The sequence below is a fragment of the Ceratotherium simum genome, chromosome X (assembly GCF_057802395.1).
Source record: "Ceratotherium simum simum isolate JZ-2026a chromosome X, ASM5780239v1, whole genome shotgun sequence".
Taxonomy (NCBI): Eukaryota; Metazoa; Chordata; class Mammalia; order Perissodactyla; family Rhinocerotidae; genus Ceratotherium; species Ceratotherium simum.
In genome coordinates, this window is record NC_141940.1 from 119,943,701 (window position 1) to 119,963,168 (window position 19,468).

Sequence of the window (19,468 nt, forward strand, 5' to 3'; positions counted from 1 at the left end):
AGCAGATTCTCAATAAATAATTCAATTAATAAGTAAAGACAAAGATATTTCTTTGTGGAAAACTATCCAATTATAACTGATATGCTGAGAAAGAGCCTCAGAGGGTTATGGACATTTAGTAAGTAAAAGCTAGCGCTTCTGGTTCCAGTGAAATTGAAGTGATGGGGATCATTTTGGTGGTGATAGGTTATCCTGGCGTCCAATACATTCCCCCTTTCCAAAGAAGTTGAGAAATTAACTCTTGGCCTTTGTTTTCTGGAGAGATTTTCAAATGATTTCAATGCATCTTTTTGTTAACACCTAAACTTCAGAAGTCTTATCAATAATCTAAACTTGAAATGCATATAGCATTCAAAAATTTCCAAAATGCTTCCACACATATCTCATTTGATCCACAAAACAACCTTGAGAGTGAGGGAGCAGAGCAGGTATTATTATCTGCATTTTCCCAAAAAGGAACTGAGATCAAAATAGCTTATTGTCGCCCATGGCCCATGGCTGGTATGCCAGAGCACTGCGTGGGGAACCAACTCCGTGACTCTTAATGAAGTCTTCACTCATGCATATTATCCAACATAATGGGAAGAGTTATTAGTTTAGAGAATAGTTATTAGTTTGAACACTAGAAATCTCCTTAAAGTACTATAAGCAAGATTATTTCAATGACATGGGCTTAATTCAATTTTTTCTCCCTCTAATCTTCTTCAATAAGTTAAAAAAAGATCATTTTTAAATACCTTGAAAGATGCTACTCTATATGCCATCTGGACAACATATTGTCCAAATGTAATAAAGACAGAAGGAGGAATCCTGGAGTCCTATGTCATTAATAGGAGCTAAGAAAAATCAGTGAAAACTCTCCAGGGTCTGTCCTTTAGACATATATCACTGACTAGGAAAATAAAAGTTTAAAATCCCTTTGAAACAGAAAGGAAATGTCTTTTCGATTGAGTGGCTTGTGATCTGGAACACTAGGAAAAAGAGAAGTGTTAGTTGAGAACTAACACGTTGGGCGCCACGTGCTGACACTCATCTGTCATCTTCTTTCATCCTCAGAACCCCTATGATGGAGGCAGTCTGACCCACCACCTCCTCTTTGCAAATGCCGAGAGAGGAAGAACAACTGGGCCAAGGTCACACTCTTCTCAGGTGTAAGCCAGGCGCTATTCACACCGGGTCTTCTGATGCTAAGTGTCATGCACTCGACCAGCTAGATAATTTGCAAGGACAGTGCAAAATGAAAGTGTGGGGCCCCTCGGTTCAAACACGATTAAGAACTTCAAGACAGCAGAAGGTGAAACCCAGCCCAGGGCCCTGAGCGACTGCCTGGGTCACATACTCATGAAGCTGGCCCTGGTAGGGTGCTATGCCCAACGTTCCACCACCATTCTAGAAATGTCCAGGCTCAAGAGTTGTGGTGTTATAGGGTCAAAGGGGAAAGGCTGTCTTATGTGAAATTGCCAGTGTTTTTCTGGACCCAGAGATTAGATATGGCTACCATGGTGGGGCACATGCTTGGGATGAAGCGAGGTAGGCAGACCTCAGGTGGGCAGAAGGTCACACGGAGATGCCTGGCAGTCCAAAGGACAGAACTCAAGACCCTGATTACACCAGCAGAACCAATGCAGGGTGAGCCCCAGTGTCCAGGGCAGGAGCCTCAGACAGACCCCCGGCCTGGGAGGGACTGAGATACAGGGAACAGGTGGGGAAGTCAGGGCTGGGAACCCGGATACCAGGAGGACCTCTGATGCTCCTACAGTGGGCCCCACTGGGCAGGAACTTGACTCTCTAACATTGATCCTTCACAGGCCTGAAACAAGTATGGTTGCGTGTACCTGAGGGGGGAATGGGGTCACGGAGGTGTAGACACTGTTCTATTCTCTTGTCTCCTCTGGAAGAGAGCTCCAGCTCAGGGCATGCTGTTCTCAAGCTACCTTTGGAGATGAGTCTCTCCTTTTATCCCCAGATGGAGCAAAGCAAAAAGGGAGGAGAAATCCACATTTTTAGCGCCTAGCCTTGAACTCTGAGTTTGCACCCTAATCCACAGAAGACATATTCTAAATGAGGAAGGTTGTAAAAGTGAAGTGACTTGCTAATGGTCACATGTGTTGCAGAACAGAGACTCGATCCCTGGTTGGCATAACTCTCAATTCCAAGTGTAGAGAGGGACTGGGAAAGAATTTTCCCCCTGCTGTTGCCAGTTCTGTGAAAAGCTTCCAGCAGTGCTTCCCAAACTTCGCTGCACATTAGAATCACCCGGGGAGCACTGAAAAGTCCTGATGCCCAGGGTTCACCCCAGACCAATCACATCAGAATATCTAGGGGTGGAAGCCAGGATCAATTTTTAAAAAGATTCCCCAGGTAATTCCAAAGTGCAGCAAGGTTTGGGGACCACTCACCTGCCCAGGGAAGGGTGGGTTCCAGTATGCCTTCTAGAGAATAGGAAAAGGGGACACAAATGACGTCCCTGACTACCTCCTCGAGCATCCATTGCAAATGTAAGTTAAAATATTTAAAGCATTTGTAGCTTAATTATCCTCTTTCCACTACATGATAAATAGTTTCCAATTTTTAATTCATCATTCATTCAATGATATTACATTATTGTTTTATTAATACTTGACATTTATTAAACACTAATTTCATGCTAAGCATTTTTCAAAATGCTTTCCATATGTTAGTTCATTTAATTCTCCAAAACAACTCCATAATGCATTCATTTATTAATTTAGTAAACAAATATTTATTGAACGCCCACTGGCTTCTCAGTTCTGGGGATTCAACAGGAACGAAAATGGAATAAAAAAATAAAATGTTCACTCTAGTGTTCAGAGACAGTGAATAAACTAATAATTTAGTAAAATTTATGGCATATCAGGTTATTATAAGCACTAAGGGCAAAAATAATGCAGGGAGGAAGGAAGGATAGAGAGCTGCTGGGTAGAGTGCTGCAGTGCAATATCAGGCTCGGGGAAATGTCTGGGGAGGAGCATTTCAAGCACAGGGACCAGCAAGTGCAAAGGTCCTGAGGTATGACGTGCCTGCAGAAAGCATGCCTGAGGGGCAGCCTGGAGGCAGGGGGGATGGGGAAGATGGAGGCAGTGAGGGAGTGGTAAAGAAGTGATGGGGGGGGTGGTTACAGACCACACAGGCTCTTGCAAGGACTTTGTGTTTCGTTCTGAGTGAAGCAGGAAGCCATTGGAAGGTCCTGAGTGGACAAGGGATATGATAGCTGCAGTACAGAGAACAGAAGGAGGGGGCACTTGGGAGAGCAGGGAGAGCCATTCAGGGCCCACTGCATCAACCCTGACAAAATGCCATGGTGGCTTGGAGCAGGCTGAGAGTGGCAGAGATAGCAAGAAATTGTTGGGTTTTTAATATATTTGAAGCCCACTCTGACAGAGCAGGGGCGGGACTCCCACTCTGGAACCTTCTTCCTGCACACACCAGATGTTCCCAGTGAGGACGGACCTATGAGCATGTTGTCTAACACAAGTCCTGTGTCCTGATGCATCCAAACCACAGGAGACATTTTCTCTTCAAGGAGCTAACACTTTCTGGTTTGCCCAAGAAACACACAAATGCCCAGGTAGAGGGCGAACGTGAGGACAGACGTGGTAGTTTGGCATGAGACTTTGGAGCCAGACTGTGTGGATTCCAGTCCTGGCCCCACCACTCCCTAGCGGTGTGACCTGTACATATTACTGCATCACTCTGTGCCTCAGTTTCCTCATCTGGATAATGGTGATAATAACCTTAACAATCTCACAAGATAGTTGTGAAAATTAAAAGAATGAATATGTGGAAGCACTTAGCAAAATGTCTGGCACATAGTAAGCACTCAAAAAGCATTAGCTGTTATTTTCATCTCTTGAGCTCAATGAATAGAAAGGAATAGGTTTCAGATATTATGAACTCATGCAATCTTAAAATACAAAAACAAACTCAGTAACGTTTCAAACCCCTACAGCCTAACTCTCGGAGAAATGCCTCACAAATCCTAGGTAAGCTCTGAGGCCTTCAATTCAAAAAATCATATCAAATGCAATGACACAGTAAACACAAATATAAATTGATATACATGAGGCAATACTGTACCAGACCTGAAGAATAAAAGAAGGAAGAATAAAATCCAGGCTCTCCACCGACTGAATCACTGTCAGTAAGTTTTCCTCGGCTGAGTTACCAGACCACTAAGGGACTGCTGAGTCCAGGGCTGGGGAGTGAGCCCAAGTCATGGGGAAAATGAGAAGCACTAATTATGTTCTAAGGGGTAGACAGAGGAGCAGGCTCTTTCATCTCAGATGCTGCCATCCTGCGTCAACAGAGAATCTGACGTTGGTCCATATCACTTCATTGGCATCATCATTTTCTTGTCCAACAGGTTGTATTTTCAGAATAAATTATCTAAAAATAATCATCCTCTGTCTCTTTTCCAGTAAGAATGGATCCACACTAAAATGTTCCCCCATGAAACATCATCGTGTTCTTTGTATTAAGGCAAGCACTTTTTGGCTCTCTCCTTGCATTATTTCTTATAAGGATGCTTGAGTCCTTTTATAACGAGCTGAAAAAGCAAGATCTTTTTACCTGCTGAACATGCTTCAGTGAATTCTGACGCTGAGACTAGAAGAATACAACAAATGAGCTACACAAACTTCCACCCCCTGCCCCCAACCTTCTCCAAAAGACACACACAGATAGGCCAGGAATCCATGACCTAAAAATCCATGGTATATTAATTGAGATGGAAAATGTATCCATCAAGATTGAATGAGCAATCTTCCCATTTCTGACAGATTCATTTCAAAAGGAATGATGGTAATCCTGCTGTCTAACTCCCCATAACAAAGGGAAAGAACTTTCCTTGAACTCTTGGAGCCTTTCTTCCTCAGCAAAAATAAAAGACTGATACAGCCAATGTATCATAAAGAATTACTTTGACTAGTAGAAAGCGCCATGTTAGAAAACCTAAAGTAATTCCAGTTTTCCCTGCACTCATTATAGCCAGCGAGATCCTTTTTTGGAATATGTGCTGAGTGGAAAGATTCTGGAAGGAAGACTCAAATTTAGAAGCCATTACCTTTGGTGTGGAGTTAAAGAATCTAGGAAGATGGTGGCAGGTGGGACACCTCAGTAGTTAAGACTGGAATGAAAAGGAGTATAATTAAACATATACTCCAGAGTGTCTGAGTCCTGCTGGAGAAGGTCATTGGTGGTGTTACCTTTCAGGGATGGCCAGCTATGATCACATGAGAGCATCAAGCGTCAACATATTACATTCTCATCTTGGTAGCACTACTCTTTGTGGTAGACTGAATCATTCTTCATTTGCTCCCCTGAACGTGATTCACGACCAGATGTCACACTGCTTTTCAGTGCCTTCCCAGTGTGCCCAGTACCTAGTTCTCTACTCCTGGACTCTGCTAATATCTCACTGCCCAAAGCATGTCACACAGCTGAGCCCAGATGTGATAAGCAAAAAACACCTGTGTAGCTGGGCATGTGCTCTTGCTCCTCTATCATCACCATGAGAAGACATTCTCAAAGTAGCTGCTGCCCCTTCAGCTTGGGCTCTAGAATGGACACATGTGGAAAACACAGAGCCAGCACCTCAGTGAGGAGCCAAGCGTAGCAGAGCTGCCCACGCCCCCAGCCTAGATCAGGCAGCTGAATGAGGGATAATAACTAATGATTGTTTTATGACACTGAATTTTGGGGATGTTTGTTATGCACCAAAGGCTCACTCATACAATCTATAAATAGTGCTTTCAATATTATTTTAAAACCCTGAAATTCCACATCCCAAAAGGATTCTTTCCACCAACCTAATTCCCCACATGATTTATGACTAAATATGTTCCATTGGACAAATACCATAGACACTTCCAAAGGAAACTTCTCCCCTCATTATCCCTGTTGACATGGCAACCACAGGAAACCCACGGTCTATTCTTCACGGCTTTCTCACATCCCTGACTGGACTTGGGTAGTGGTGGCTCCCAACGCAAGGTCAACAATTCATAAACCCTATTGTGGCCTGTGAAGAGGCCTAATAAGAAAAGCCTGGAGCAAAAGTGCTAAGCTAGGCAAACCAGAGTTCCCCAGAAGAAGAAAGTAAGTAGGCAGGAAAAAGAAAACAGAAGTATGGATCATTAAAATTGATAGGTTACAACTGAGAGAGGTCATGAGGTAGATTAGACTAAATGGTAGGTTTCCAGCAAGTCAAAATTATGATGATGTGTGTGGCAAAACAACATATTGAAAAAACTTTTGCCTTGTTCTCGCTGAGTTTTTTCCTCTCCCAGGTCTACTAAGGTAGATAGGTCTTTTGCAGTCCCTTGCTTTAGGGGAGCTGTGTTTACCAGGGACCAGAGCCAAAGCTGACTGCAGAAAAGCCTCTTTCCTGACTTTTGTTTCCTGAAAGTCTGAGAAACTTGGCTGAGGAGGCAAGGGTGGAGGACCTCTGTGAAGTGGCAGAAATTTCAGGAGAGAGAGCTTGATGGTATGTGTAGCAAGGCACCAAGATCCATAGACTGCAACTAAATAACGGCAGTCAGTGAACTTCAGGGGACCACACAGTCTCAGACTAGGGTATTTTAGGAGCAGGTAATATGGACTGAAGACTATACTCTGCACAAGATTCCGAGGACTTTCGAATATTCAACATGATTATATTTGAATTGCCATCCAGCAGGAATGTAATATGACAATACTCACACACAAGTTTAGGGGTAAGATTTATATGTGCTATGTGAGAAAACAAACTATGAGTAAACAGAATCTTCAAGGGAGAGGAGAAAGGAGAGTTGGAAGGGAAGTGACTAAGCTTGGAGAGAAACCATACTGTGGAGTGACATCATGCGAGGAGATCCAGGAACTCCTGCTAGTAACGATCCTAAAGCTTCCGTGCATCTGGACCAAACTTCTAGTGCTGCTTCCCATGAGGCTAGGAGGCTCAGGCACGCTACATTTGTATTCTCATATGTCCATGGGATTCCATCTCTCTTATGATATATGTATTTGTATACTCAACTCCCATTTTTTTCCAGCAAATCTGGGCAAGCCTCTGTCCTCTGGGATCACAAGAGCCTAACCGAGTCCTGCCACTAGAGAAGAGTTAAATTTAATATAAACATAAATGACTGTGCATAATGAGTTTCCAGCTCACTTAACATAGCGAGTGTCAGGCTTTTTGCCTTCATAAATATGCATATTGTGGGTTCAGAAGAACTTAACCCTCACCAATCAATTCCACAGGCCACTGTCAGGAGCGTTCCACAACACCTCAGGAGCATTTAAGGATTTAGAACTGTTTAGTTGAACTTGTAAACTTATATAGTACTTGAAAAGCCAAGAGAATCCAGAATGCTTCAACATAGAAATCAAAAATAGTTGAAGGAATCTTGTTGGAGAATTTTAGGAAGGTTTGAAATAAATGAGGCTTCTCTTTAATAGGTAGACTAAATATGAAATTTCAGTTCTTTTCAAATAAATTTATAGATTTAACGCCATCCAATAAAGATATCTCAATGGTCCTTTTTAAACAATTCAACAAAGAGAATTCTAAATTTTATATAATAATCTAAAAGAATACTATGAACCAAAATAGTACTCTGGTAGTTTAGCCCTACAAGATACCGGAACCTATCATAAAATGACAATTCTTAGGATGCTGTGATACCGGCACAAATATAGAAAAATATAAAATGATGGAGTAGCAGCTTTGACTAGAACAAAACAAGGGTTCCAGGATAAATTTAGAGATGCCTGCCCTCTTGAAAGAATTCCATGTAAACTATGACACCAAAGAAGCTGAAGTGCTTTAGCACGTCAACAATGTGGTTGTTTTTGAAACAAAGCTATTAAAGTACGGTAGAGTGGTGATGAAAATCTTTTGTTCTATACAGGGGTTGCTGATGACAATGAACTAGACGAGTTGGCTCTTCAGAGTAAAGGAGATATTATAATAATGAATGAGAAAGTAATTTATGTTTTAAAAGAAACTTGGACTGTGGTAAGAATGTAGGGAAACAGATGTTTGGAAATGATTCTACTGTTACGTGCTTGTTTTATTGAAAATTATGCAAATATGTATCTATAGAAACAGCAGCCTTTAAAAACCTGGAAATGAATTTTTCTAACCTGTTTAAAAATCCTCCAAATGAAGCCTTGCAGTGGATTGTGAACTCATTTGTTAAATATAACAAAATGCAACATCTTCCATTTGGTTTGTGAGAACAGCTGAGGGACATCAAGGAATATGGAAACTTTCCAGCTGAATTTCAACAAAATCCCTTGCATAGATGGGACTGAAAAATAGTATTTCATGATCTAGTGAGAAAGCTGGTGAAACACTCGTCCATGTGCCTCTTCATATGTTTCTGTGGTTCCTTTTTTTATCCAAAGACAATGATTAAAACCAAGTAAAGAAACAAGCTGAACTTGCAACCAGACCTTCAAATTTTTTTTTTATAATTTTATTTATTTATTTTCCCCCCAAAGCCCCAGTAGATAGTTGTGTGTCATAGCTGCACATCCTTCTAGTTGCTGTATGTGGGATGCGGCCTCAGCATGGCCGGAGAAGCGGCGCGTCGGTGCGCGCCCGGGATCCGAACCCGGGCCGCCAGCAGCGGAGCACGCGCACCCAGCCGCTAAGCCACGGGGCCGGCCCCAGACCTTCAAATTTTTATTCAATGAAGTGGGAAACCAAGAAGCTCAAAAATAAATAAGCATCCTCAATCACATTGCTGTCATTTAAAATATTAAATAATTTTTAATGTAGCAGTGATAATGAAATGTTTGCAACTGATTAAAATATATATTTCATCTTCATTTCATCTTATTTTAACATCTTATTTACATATGCTTTATACTCTCCATAATATATTCTTTACAGTAAAATATATATACATATATTATATATTATATATAATTTTGTAACCACAGGACCAGGAACAGAATATGGCACTCCAAAATATGCCTCTTTGGCATAAGAATTATTTTAGACTGATCATTTTTAAGAAACAGCAGTCACAGGGAAAACTCTGAAAACCTAGTAGAAGTTACCCATCTGTAAGGGAAATTTGCATTTATAAGAGAAATCTCCATTTGTAAGGGTGCCTTCCTCTCTATGCCAGGAAGGAAAGGATGACTAAATCTCTAGGAACTGTTATCAATAGAGAAGGCAAAGACTTAAATCTACATAACAACTTTACACTTGTTTACTGTGCTGACCTCATCTTAACAGAATGTTAAGGCTATTTTTCAGGGGTAGCTAGCCAGCCAGGAGCATGCGCAGAAGAGAAAATTTTGATCTGCCAGTCAAAACTCATCCTGCCATACTGGCCTGCCCTCCCTGATCCCTTAAACCTGACCCCATACCCTGGATCAGGGAGACAGAATTGAGAGCCTTCGTTCTGTCTCCTTACCGATCGATTGTGTAACAAACTTGCTTCTCTTAAAGGCTGGCATACCCCAGTATTGGCTTCCGTGCACATCGGGTGGAGAGAGCCCTTGGTCGGTAACAATATAAACTTTTTTACTAGTAGGAGTACAAAAGCAAAAACTGTGGAGATTTCTGTTGTCTAGTCCAAGGGGTTCCTGACTTATGGTGTGAGCCCAAAGAATATTTGATATACCCAAACATGCTAGACAGAAACATTGATATTACAAAGCTCAGCATAGCTCTTGGAAAGTTCAGCTCTCACATTCAGAAATATTCGGTGGCATTTTTAGAAACCTAAAAATGAAGTTAGAGTGCTGATGGGAAATGGTGCATTTCCATCCTGCTTGTCTAATCCTACCCCAGCAAGTGAGGTCAAACAGAGTGGCCCCAGGTATGAGTGACTAAAGGACAGACAAATTGATGGTTCTTACACATGCTCTTGCTTTGGGCTCCAATAGATTGAACCTTTTGGGGGTTGGAAATCCAACCACCCTAAATCTTTCTAAGCTCCCATTGACATCTGTTGCTTACAGAGCATAAAGTATTGCATGGCCAGGCAGACTTTTTCTTCTTGATTGATTACCCTTTTTTTTTTGTACCTGCAGGAAAATACATTTTTGAACAAAAGACTTGATAACAATAAGCCTTTCTCAAACATGTTCAGATCATCACTTTAGGTCTGAGAGTCTGTCTCTGTGGGGGATCAGAATTAGCCACCCCAAAATGTGTCTCTTTGGCGTGATTATTTTTAAGGATGAAAGACTCAGAAAGAAAGTCTGACCTTTCCCCTAACTGCCTAAAAGAATTTAAGACAGAAGCCTTGTCCCAGGAAGGAGTATCACCACAGATAACTGTAGGTGTGGTAGACAGAAAGGCACCTGGCAAGGCCCATTTTTATCAAAGCTAGATGGCCCAGCAAACATCTGTTTACCAAACATTTGCTTTTCCATCTCCATGTAAATTGCCTTCCTCCCCTTTGAAGTCCCAAACCACTACCCCCAACATCCTCCTTTGTCTTTAACAAAAGATGGTATTTAAGGTGGTGGCTTTAGCCATTTTGGCGAGTTACTCAGTTTTCCTGGGTTTCTCCCATATATACATGTTATTAAACTTTGTTTGATTTTCTTCTGCTACTCTGTTTCATGTCAATTTAATTCTCAGACAAGCCAGAAGAACCTAAAGGGTAGAGGAATAGTTCTTCCTCCCCTACATCTCCATCAAATTGTATTCTATCCAGATTTTAGGGCAGTACTTGGTGGTGGTAGGAGGGGTAGTTGAAGACATAGGAGGTCCCCTTCCCAAACCAAGAGTCTGTTGTATATCCCTGTGATCTATGCATACTCTTTGAAAATTTATATTATAATTTTATACTTGGAAAGTGAAAACAACCCCATGGTTTTTGTAAATTCAAACTATAAGAGTGTACGTTACAGAAACCCTGATCCAAGACAATATTGAAAAACATGATTTTTATAAGAGATATTTTTAGAAAGATGACTAGTCACACTGTAAATTTCATGATTTTATAATCTTTACACACAGATTTCAAAAAGTGATTAAGTGGTAAGGGCTCACTTTGATAACTAAGAACTTCTGATTGAAGTTAAAGGGGGCTAGTAAGGAAATAACAGAATCAAAGGTTTGAGCTAACAGTTCTGTTGTAATCAAGAACTTGTTATCTCTTAATCTTTTCTGCATTAAAATAATTATTCTTTGCCCCTAACTAGAGAATTTAGTTTCCTTAGACATAAAACTCCATTACTGCCCAGGGTTACACATCTTTTCTGTTTGGGGTTTTGTTTGTTTTCTTGTATTTCCCCTGTTCTAAGCCCTGTACATGTGAACTGAACCTTACTACTCCCACCCCCTCAGATCCATGCCTGGCTCCTTTTCTGCCTGCTCTGTGCCCTGGGAGCTTTGATCCTATGGGCAGCATCACGTGGGCCCCTTGCCCTCTGGCTTCCATTGGGTTCAACCAACAGAAGGTGCTGGTAGGAGAAAGTGAGGTAAGGAGGAGAGAGAGTTCAGGGTATTTATTTCTCCTGCCCTCTCCTTGCTTTGATGCAGTTCTGCAGTGACTTTACCTACTCTGATTGCTGCTCCTGTCAGCCCTTTTTCCTCGCTCCAAGGCTCACCATGCTCCAGTGGTGCTATTGGTGCTATTGGTTCCCACCTGCTGCTGGTTCCTGGGGGCCTCAATGGGACTTGGTGATTTCCTTATCTCTGCCCACATCCGTCCATTTCCCACTAGGATTCTGAAGCATGCACCATGCCTCTCTTCCATGGAACAACCTCGTTCAGTCCCATGAAACATACCCTGCCCCTTGGAAGGCACTGAGGGGGAGTCTCCTCATTCTGGCTTCCAGTGAAAAATGTAGTTCTAGCTTCTTTTCTGATTCTTAGCCAAGAGCAATAAACAATTCTGCATTGAGAGCAGCACTGAGATCAATTATTCTACTAATATTTATTTGTAATATATCAACCATACTTATATATACACCAATGGTTTTCAAAAAACAAACAAAACCCCAAACAAATACCTATTAAATAAACATTTCTTTCTGAATGAAACACATTTTCTACATATAAACCATTAAATACAATGAAGACTTTGGGTTCATATATTGACTACTGTGGAATCCATTTCTGTTTGCCTAATTTAAATGAAATGCAATCTCTTTTTATCTTAACTGAGGCATTCTCTCTTTGTCTCTGTCAAAGTGTTCTCAGTAAACTTCTATCTTCAGCCAAGACTACCCACGGAGCAAACCTAACAGACACAAGTGAAATTTACAAAAGAGAGAACATCACTGAATTTGAGAGCTAGATGAGACCTTGGCTAATGCTTTCTTGTTTTAGAAGAGTTGATATGCTCATTTGAAGATTTCTGTCTACCATTTTCTTTCAAGTTGGCAGAAATTGACTTTTCAAATTCAGTCAAAATCAGCCTCTTTTGTTATTTATGGTGGATCAAATTTATCCACCATTTATTCAGCAACTATTTAATAGAAGCTTTCTATGTTTCCGGTGCCCGGGATATGTCTATGAATCAGACCAACAAGCTTATATTCTGGTGCAGGGATCAGCAAACTATAGCCCACAGGCCAAATCTGACCTCCACCTGCTTTTGTAGATAAAGTTTTATTGGAACACAGCCAAGCCCATTTATTTATGCATTGTAGCTGCTTTCATGCTACAATGGCAGAGGTCAGTAGTTGTGACAGAGACTGTCTGTCCCATAAAGCCTAAAATATTTACTATCTGGTCCTTTACAGAAAAAAGTTTGCCAACCTCTCTTCTACTGGAGGGACTAAGACAACAAAAATTGAATAAACATAAACAATACCACATACTGTCAGGGGCTGATAGTTTTTATGAAGAAAAATAGAGAAGTGAAAGAGTGGGTAGAGGAGTGGAGTAGAGGTTGCTCTAAGGAGGTTACCTTTGAGATCTGAATGAAGTGAGGGATTGAGCTGGGAGGATATCCATGGGAAAAATATCCCAGGTAGAGGGAACAAATGTATAATGGCCTTGAGAAAATAGTCTCCAGGCCACTGTTTTACTCATGCATTCATTCCTTTATTCAAAAAAGTTTTAGTAAATGTCAATTTACTGTGAAGTTCTCCTTGGTTCTTTGCCCTCAAAGAAATTCCAATTCAGTAGGGAGAGGCAGAGATAGAAACATATGAGTACGATAGCTTGCTAGAGGCAAGTGTGATAGAAGGATATACCCCATTCTATGGGGGATCAAATCCATGTGGGTGGTCAATCTAACCCAAGGGCAGTGAATGGGGATCAGGAAAGACTTCACAGAGAAGACGCCCATGATGAGTCTGGAGATGTGAGGCAGTAACTACCACGCAGATAAGGAAGGGAAGGACATTCCAATCCAAGGGAATAGCAAGCAAAGCCATAGGGACATAAAAAAACTGGTGTTGGGACAACTATATGTGTTCCTTGTTGGGTAATGGGGCAGAGTGTTTAGGAGAGCAGTATGGCGGAGAAATGATATTGGAGAGGAAAACTCAAGCCCTGTTAGAATGCTGTCCAACATCAGCCATACACCCTTTATGTAAGCAAGAGCACATCCTCCCTGGAAAGGTCAGAGGCTCTAAAATCTATCACTTGATCAGGATCTGGTGTGCAACGGGTTGAGGAAATAAAAATCCTGAAATTCCCTCTCCACATTCTAGGAGACATAAATGGAATGTCTTAGAAAATAAGGTTAACATAGTTCTTAAATGTTAAGTTGAATGTGCATGTTATTAATTTTATTTATTTTTTATTTATTTATTTATTTTTTTTGTGAGGAAGATCAGCCCTGAGCTAACATCCATGCCCATCCTCCTCTTTTTGCTGAGGAAGACTGGCCCTGGGCTAACATCTGTGCCTATCTTCCTCTACTTTATGTGGGATGCCGCCACAGCATGGCCTGACAAGCGGTGCCTCGGTGCACGCCCGGGATCTGAACCCGGGCCACCAGCAGTGGAGCACGTGCACTTAACCACTATGCCACGGGGCCGGCCCTATTAATTTTACTTATGAATCAGAGTATTATTCATTTTGAGGGTTATAGTTCAAAGGACCCTAGGTTTTACACAGAACCCAGACTGATACATTTTTCCAGTCATGCTTTCAGCTTTAGCAAATGAGATGCAACAAATCAAGGGACTATTAGGGCTTGTACAAATTAACGTCCAAAATAGGCTCCATTAATTCATGATCAAATTTATCCTTTAAAGACTCAGTTCTATTTGTCAATACAACTACTGAAAACCATTTTAACAATTAGTCTTTTACCAACAGACAGTTCATCTACCCACAGATATTTTTGTCATTGTTAAAGATGATGAATTTACCGCCTGCAAAATGCTTATTGACTGTGCCTTGTGAATCTAATTGTAGGATCTAAAAGGGCAAAATGTTTGTCAGTTTCCCTAAAGCTGCAAAATCCCTACAGCTAAGCTGGTAATCAATTACATTAAATGAGTTCAGTTCAATGTGTTTAAGAGATGACTTTTATGTTAATGACACTCTAATGTGTCAGAGGCAATAATAATCAAGCCACATCCTTGGGCTGATTGAGAGGCTGAGCAGAGCTGGTAGCTCTCAACCTCACTTCACACTATCAACCCCAGATATGCATTACTCCCAAGGAACACTCAATCTTAGAGTGAGATTTATTGGTGATTAAAAATTTAAAAGATAGGTCATATAGGCATATAGCCACACCACAAATGCTGAGAATCATATGCTCTGTTTGGCAACAACAGTGCCAGTGTGGTTTCTGGGTGAGAGTAAGTTGCTGTGAATTGAAGTGGAGAGGTAGCTGTAGAGCACTCCAAATACGGCTATGGAAATCTATTCCTGGAGAATACATTGGTACCACCACCTTAGAAAACGATTAGCAGTAAGCCCAAGGTTGTATTCTCCACTCTGTCTTCTGAGCTACTGGCTAGGACCCAGGACCAGGGATCTTCAGATCATGTTATTGGTCCTTCTGTCACACTTGGTGGGCAGTCCTGTGGTTTTGAGGGTGCACTCCAGCTGGAAGCTAGAGGTGCTGGTGAACAAGGTCAACCTCAGAGGAGAGTGGGCTGGGAGGAAAGCAGAGGATATGGTGTTCAGACCCCATTCAAGCAGGGAAGGCTTCTATTTCAGTAGGGAGAAGAGAATAGTCACTGAGAGTAGAATGGTGAGGATCTTCCAAGACTATGAATTCGCCACCACCTATCTCCATTTCAAAATAAAAATATTAAACTTAAAATAATGAAAGAAAGCACAAGAATGTTCTGATATTTTCCATGATATCTACTTTAATGCTATTTGCTTAGAAATATTTCATTTTCCAGATCCAACTTAATTGGTAACCTAAATAATACTTCGGTTCTTCTGATTAGTTAATCCAGCATTACCCAGTAATCTGTGTTCTTTTTTTTTTTTTTTTTGTGAGGAGTACCAGTCCTGAGCTAACATCCAATGCCAATCCTCCTCTTTTTTGCTGAGGAAGACTGGCCCTGGCTAACATCCGTGCCCATCTTCCTCTACTTTTTATATGGGATGCTGCCACAGCATGGCTTAACAAGCAGTGCGTTGGTGCGCACCGGGGTCCGAACTGGCGAACCCTGGGCTGCCGCAGCGGAGCGCGCGCACCCAACCACTTGCGCCACCTGGCTGGCCCCAGGAATCTATGTTCTTAAAAGGCATTCCAGGTGATTATGATGCAGGGTTCGGGACCACACTTTGAAAAGTGCTGGCTCAGTGGGAAACATCCAAGGAGAGAGCTCAAGAGATGCAACAGGCAGTCAACCTCCATACATCTTGTACTTTGCAGCCACCCTCACTACACAGCTGGCTAGAGTGCCAGCCTCTGTTATATCCTCTTAATTGCCTGTGACTTTCTTGAGAATCTTGAGTTCTCAGATGAAGAAGCATTTACGGGAGGCAATAGAAATTCTTGATGATCAACAACTTGATGGCTTGAATTAACATTTGCCATTACATTCTCATGAATCCAGACCACTGTCAAGGATTGGAAAGCACATAGAATAGAGGCACACATTTCAAAACTCTTTCTAATGTTGCACTGTTGGGAACTGATGTACCATCCTCTGACGAACAAAGGAAACAGCTCTTCATTGTTTTATTTTATTTTCCCGTGGCTGCTCTAACACAGACTGGAGCTACTGAGACTTAGGAACATCCCTACCTGAACATCTGGAGTCCAAACCAAGTTTATTTTATAGACCCTTCGCTATAGCAATTTGTGTTTGCCTTTTGTCTTACTAAGAGAACTTTACGGAAAATTTCACTTCATTTTATATTGTTAGATTCATTTGGATAAACTCAAAATAGCTCAAGCTTTCAGAAGCCATGCATGCTTAACAGCATATTGAAATTTTTAAAGAGTTCAATTATACAGCATATTGAAATTTTTAAAGAGTTCAATTATTTTTCAGAAAAATTAACATGTGTCAGCAGTATCCATTTTACTAGATGCAGATTTCTTATGATCATAATTGATGTTTAACAAAATACAGAACACAGGCATTTTCAATGACATATATTTAGCAATTTTATGGATGTCTAATTAACTTGTCACAATAGTATTCATTTAATTCAATTTAAGGGCTGAAAACTACTTTCAACCTTTCTTAGTTTGACACTTATTTTCTGGGCCACACAAGCCATGGGGGAAACAAATCAAAAACTAAGGATAAAACTCTGGGAAATTTTGCCCCAATCCCTCTCCACTTTTAAAAACAGGGCATTAAAACTGTATGTTCTTCTCTCTTCCTCACAAGTGGTTTCCATTTTCTTCAATAATTTACATTCATTTATGTAACCTTTAAGTCTTATTTTTTTAATCAGGCACTGTGCGAGGTCTTAAAGAAAAGAACCATTACCATAATAGCAGCAGGTGCTGCTAATGTGCTGAGCTTGCCAAGCACTGTTCTTGATTACATATATTATGTATTACAACATTTATTTTCACAACAAACCTATCATTTATAGTTGAGGGCACTGAGGAACAGTGCAGTAACATTTAAGGTACGAAAGTACTAGAAGAAAATACTGAAAATCACATTTAGTATCTTGGGGTAGGAAGGGCATTTCTAAGTATAATGTGAAATCCAGAAAGGAAAAGGTAAAGACAAACAGGTTCAACTACATAGTAATTTAAAAGGGCAAAAGCATAAGCAAAGTGATGAGATAATACACTGGAAGAAAATATTTGCAACATACATAACAGACAAATATACATAGATAAAGAGCTTGCACAATTCAAAAAGAAAAGATAACTCAATAAAAAGAATGGTGAAGTATATGATCAGGTACATAGATGAAAATAATATAAACGGCCAAAAAAGTTCTGAAAGACACTCATTCTCATTAATAAATGCAAAGTAAAATACTGATATATCACCCTTTTTTTCCCTTGAAGTAGAAATGTAAGGTGGTGTAACTGTAACCGCAGGACCAGGAACAGAATTTGCTGCCCCAAAATATGTCTCTTTGGCATAAGGATTATTTTGAGCTGAGGATTATTAAGAAACAGCAGACACAGGAAAGCTCTGAAAATCTAGTAGAAGTTACTATTTTGTAAGGGAAATTTACATTTATAAGAGTAAATATAATACATTTATTTGTATCATATTTGTATTATACATTTAGGAGTCTAGACTCCTAAATCTCTAGAAACTCTTATCAATGGAGAAGGCAATGACTTAAATCTGCATAATAACTTTACCCTTATCTACTGTGCTTTTCCTGGTAACTGACCCCATCTTAACAGAACGTTAAAGCCATTTTTCAGGAGCAAGAAGCCAAAACTTTCAAGTCATATAGCCAGACCATGAGCAGAAGAGAAAATTTTGACCTGCCAATTGAAACTCATCCTGCTAGTGCTTCTGCATACCAGCTGGGTCTCCCTAATCCCTTAAACTTTACCTCAAACCTTGGATGGGCAAGACAGATTTGAAAGGCTTGCCTCCTGTCTCCTTGCTGGCTGACCTTGTAATAAAGCCTTTTCTCAAAAGCGACAGTGATAATTATTGGCTTTTTATGTGCATCAGGCATCTGGGCCCTCTTGTCTGGTAACACAATCAGTTTCTGAAGGGCCTTCATAAGCTTTCAAAATTTAAAGGCATATATTATGTGTCCCAGCAATCTCATTTCTAGGCCTGTATCCTATAAGATAACTGGTGAGAGCTATGTGCCTAAGGATGTGTGCTGCAGCACTTTATTGGGAAAAAAAAAAAAAGAAAGAAAGAAACATGAGAATGAGGGAGTACTCTTGGAAATTAAATATATAATTTCATATTCAATTCAATGGAAAGCTTGAAGGGTAAATTTTTAAAAAAAATCTTCCTGAAAGTTGAATAAAAAGACAAAGTGTTGAAAATATAAGAGAAAAGAAAAAAAATTACAAGTGATCAATTGAGAAGATCCAATAACAACTGATAAGAATTTCTACAATAGAAAAGAGAAAACAATAGGGAGAAAGGAATTATCAAATAAGTGAATCTGAATCGTCCCTGAGCTGAATGACCTGAGAACCTGGCCTGAGAGCCTTTAGCCTGACAATAAAAGCACCTTCAGGGGCCAGCCTAGTGGCACAAGCGGTTAAGTGCACGCGCTCCGCTGCGGCAGCCCGGGGTTCGCCCGTTCAGATCCCCGGCGTGCACCGACGCACTGCTTGTCAAGCCATGCTGTGGCGGCATCCCATATAAAGTGGAGGAAGATGGGTACAGATGTTAGCCCAGAGCCAGTCTTCCTCAGCAAAAAGAGGAGGATTGGCAGATGTTAGCACAGGGCTGACCTTCCTCACACACACACAGAAAAAGCACCTTCACAGCTGAATGATTCACAATGGAGTTTTAATACACCAAGAATAAAGAAATTATCTTTAAAGCTATAGAGAGAAAAGATACATTGAGGATAAAGGAATTAGAATCAGACCATTAGCTGACTGCAGGACTAGAGGAAGGAAGGCAATGTAGCATGACTTAAAACTTCTATGGGAAACTAATTTTCAACCTTAGATTTCTATGTCACATGAGAGGGCAGAATAAAGATATGACCAGACATGCAAAGATTTAGAAAGTTTACTTCCTACACATCTTTTCTAAGCAAGTTATCTGGGGATGTGCTCCAACACAATCAAGGGAGAGAAAGGCATGAGACCAGGAAAACCATGGCTCCAACAGAGAGAAGAAGGAAGCAAAGTCACTGGAATACAGTGCTGTAGTGGCCTAGGAAATCATCAGTCCAGATTAGAGTAGGAGGAGGAATTGAGGAGGAGGGTGCCCGGGAAAGAAGGTGGTTCTGGAGATTCGACACTACTCTTGAGAAGGACAAAGTATTTAAGACAAAATATGCAAGAGGGAAAATGAAAAACAGAGACTGCTAGCAAATAAAAAACTTTAAAATAGTGGCAGTATAACCAGCAATAATTAGCTATACAATGAATAATATTTTCTTAGGAATAAAAATAAAAACTCTTCAGTGAGTTTTAAA

General features: G+C 40.7%; 1 protein-coding gene across 1 annotated transcript in view; it reads right to left on the bottom strand.

The window, feature by feature from the left end:
• Positions 1-19,468, bottom strand: part of FRMPD4 (FERM and PDZ domain containing 4) — a 535,550-nt gene that overhangs the window by 93,520 nt on the left and 422,562 nt on the right. The window lies entirely within an intron of this gene.